General features: G+C 39.2%; 1 non-coding gene across 1 annotated transcript; it reads left to right on the plus strand.

The window, feature by feature from the left end:
- The first annotated feature begins 1,968 nt into the window (after positions 1-1,968).
- LOC115836236 lies at positions 1,969-2,073 on the plus strand. The gene has a single exon (XR_004031201.1). It is a non-coding gene; the product is annotated as a U6 spliceosomal RNA (small nuclear RNA).
- The last annotated feature ends 1,742 nt before the right edge of the window (positions 2,074-3,815 follow it).

Raw genomic sequence — 3,815 nt, forward strand, 5'->3', positions numbered from 1 at the left:
TTTAAAATTCAGTATTATTTAAAATGCTGAGGCAGGAGGATCACTCAAGGCCAGGAGTTCAAGACCAGCCTGGGCAAAATAGCAAGACCTCATCTCTACAAAAAATTTAAAAATTAGCTAGGCATTATGGCATGTGCCTGTAGTTCCAGCTACCCAGGGGGCTGAGGTGGGAGAATCACTTGAGCTCAGGAGTTCGAGGCTGCAGTGACCTGTGGTAGCGCCAATACACTCCAGCCTGGGCAATAGAGCAAGACCCTGTCTCAAAATAAAATAAGATGAAATAAAATGACGCTTTGAAACAGCAGCTATACATCCAAAAGCAGCCTATGTTTTATTGATCTTTTTTGAGTTTAACAACCAGTATAAGGAAGGTTTAACAACAGTATTCCATAAAAAGCATTTTTACTGTTATACCATTGACTGATCTTTTTTTTTTTTTTTTTTTTTTGAGATGGAGTCTGGCTCTGTCAGCCAGATTAGAGTGCAGCAGCATGATCTTGGCTCACTGCAACTTCCATCTCCTGGACTTAAGTGATTCTCTTGCCTCAGCCTCCCAAAGTGCTGGGATTACAGGCATGAGCCACAGCACCCAGCCTGACTGATCTTAATATAATAAAAATGTACTATATATTGAAGAAGTCAAAGTGAGATAGAGTGTGAGGTATAGACTATGAAATGATTGCAAAAGATAAAAATTGGCACAGAAGGCTGGATGTGGTGGCTCACGCCTGTAATCCCAGCATGTTGGGAGGCCAAGGCAGGTGGATCACTTGAGGTCAGGAGTTCGAGACCAGCCTGGCCAACATGGTGAAACCCTGTCTCTACCAAAAATTCAAAAATTAGCCCAGTGTGGTGGTGCACACCTCTAATCCCAGCTACTCGGGAGGCTGAGACAGGAGAATTGCTTGAACCTGGGAGGCAGAGGTTGCAGTGAGCCGAGATTGTGCCACTGCATGGCGGCCTAGGTAACAGAGTGAGACTCCATCTCAAAAAAATAAAAAATTAATTGATTAAAAAAACAGGCACAGAATCAAATAGTTCAGTTACTTCTCTTTGATGTAGACAAGAGATATAAAGGAAGCCTAAATTAGAAAATCCAACACATTTTCCAAACACTGACATAACCATAAAATTTAAATATTAATGTATTAATAGCTGGGCATGGTGGCTAATGCCTGTAATACCAGTGGCTTTGGAAGGCTGAGGTGGGAGTATTGCTTGAGGCCAGGAGTTCAAGACCAGCTTGAGCAACAAAGAAAGACCCTATCTTTACAAAAAAAAATTGCCGAGTGTGGTGGCACACGCCTGTAGTCCCAGCTACTTAGGAGGCTGAGTCAGGAGGATCACTTGAGCCTGAGGATTCAAGTCTACAGAGAGTCGATCACACCACTTTACTCTGGCCTGGGCGACAGAGCAAGATCCTGTCTCAAATAAACAGATAAATAAATAAATATTACCTTAATTGTGAAAAAAAACATATGGAGCAGTCTTTAACAACGGAGCTAACTATTTTTGTCCATTTGTTAAAGTGTGAATTTTCTATTACAAAGTACAGTATACTCCACAGCCAGTTTTTGAGAGTTCAAGCTGGATTCAGGGGAGATTAGGTTCTGAATGTGTTAGTGGTTTTGGTGCCAACTATTTGTCCTGTCAGATAGCATTCAATGACTAGAAACAACACTGTCTAGTATAATAAAACATATTATATAATGTTTTTCCCCAGTGAATAGAATCACTAAAAAAATTTCTAGAAAAAAATTATTTTATTTAGCTTTTAGGGTAAGATTTTAGTGAACAAGTTGGAAGAATTATGAAAGTTAAATATTATTTGAATTTCACACATGGATATATAATTTCAAATACTCATTGCTCAATTTAATAATTAAACTAATAAAAATCTCATTTTCTGACATTATTTCTTATGGATAGTGATTTCCGGGGAAAAAATGGATTACGAGTATATTAGCAGCTCACTTTGGCAGCACATATACTAAAATTGGAATGATACAAAGAAGATTAGCATGGTCCCTGCAGGAGGATGACATGCAAATTCGTGAAGTGTTCTCTGTTTTTAAAAACAAATTAAAAAAGAATTAAATTAGCTTTTCCCTTTATCAAGTGGCATAACGATGAGAAGATTGTGGGCATTACTACTTCCCCTTTAGGAATGAGAATTCTTCACATATCAGAAATGCTTTCATTCAGAACTAGGAAAAAGAATGTTCCTTTGCAGTAGAAGATTCTATGAAGATTGTGGTTCTATCTATAATGTCTCAAATAGAAAACAAATAGAATAAAAAATTAACCCAAGTTTTAAAATTCATTTTAAGATTAGATGGTAATTAATTAAATTCACAATGCAGTGATTTTATTAAGATGTCCAGAATAACAGTTGTTTCAAAGTCACAATGCAGATATTTTAGTCATATAGAACTTCCAAAAGAAAATATGTCACATTTTTCAAAAGAACTAAAGGACCAGAGAAGTATGCTGAGCATTTTCAATTTTACTTCTACCACATCTCTCACTCCTTCCCATTCTCTGCATCTCCAGGTTGTTACCTTAGTTCACTTCTTCATACCTGCAAACTCTAAGCAAATCTCCCTACTGTTAAGTTCACAGAATTACTTATCTTCTAAAATGGTAAGTTGATCGTGTTAACTCCCAGCTAAAGCTTCACTAGCCTACCATAATCTGATTGAAGACACTTTATTTGTTATATCCTGTTGGGCACACCTGTAATCACAGCATTTTGGGAGGCCGAGGCAGGCAGATCACCTGAGGTCAGGAGTTTGAGACGAGCCTGGCCAACATGGTGAAACCCCGTTTCTACTAAAAATACAAAAATTAGCTGGGCATGGTGGTTCATGCTTGTAATATGCTTGAACTTGGGAGGCAGAGGTTGCAGCGAGCCGAGGTTGTGCCATTGCACTCTAGCCTGGGCAACAAGAGCAAAACTCCGTCTCAAAAAAAAAAAAAAAAAATTGTTACATCTTTACAGTCAAAATTCTTATAGTATGACATTGAAGGCGGCCTATACTTGTTCATTCCACAATCCATATCTGTTTAATCTCTCTCCACACTTATTTTCTGTCCTTACTCCTATTTTCCTGCAGCCTCCAGCTACCTTCCCTCCCCTATAGATCCAGACATCCTAAATGATTTAACAGCATTATTCCTGGAACTTGCCATCCTGTTTTGTGCCTCAAAGATCTTGCATAGGTAGTTCACTCCATCTAAAAAGACACTGTCCATCCCTCAACCAACCCAACTCCTTTCTAATTACTCAACTAAACATCACCTGCTTTGTAAAGTCTTTCCTTGCCTGACTGAGCTTACCCGATGGCACCTTCCTTTGTGCTATCCTGTGCCTTTACTATTGCATTCATCATTCTGATTTGCAAATATTTGTTTATATTTTAGAATCCCTCACTAGAATGAAAGTTGCCTGAAAACAAAAGCTACATTAGAGCCTTCAGTAAATGTTTACTGAATGAAATTGTGAGACTTGTGAGACTGTGACCTGTTTTATAGAGCTGAACCCTATGAATCTGGTATTTGGCCATTTCTGACCTACCAAAACAGCCATTTCATAGGGTTCAACCTAACTATATTCCAAAAGGTAAATCTTGGCCGGGTGCAGTGGCTCACGCTTGTAATCCCAGCACTTTGGGAAGCCAAGGTGGGTGGATTACCTGGGGTCAGGAGTTCGAGACCAGCCTGGCCAACATGGTGAAGCCCTGTCTCTACTAAAAATACAAGGTGGTGGGTACCTGTGATCCCAGCTACTGAGGAGGCTGAGGCAGGAGAATTGC

Source organism: Nomascus leucogenys, chromosome 7b (assembly GCF_006542625.1).
Source record: "Nomascus leucogenys isolate Asia chromosome 7b, Asia_NLE_v1, whole genome shotgun sequence".
Lineage (NCBI taxonomy): Eukaryota > Metazoa > Chordata > Mammalia > Primates > Hylobatidae > Nomascus > Nomascus leucogenys.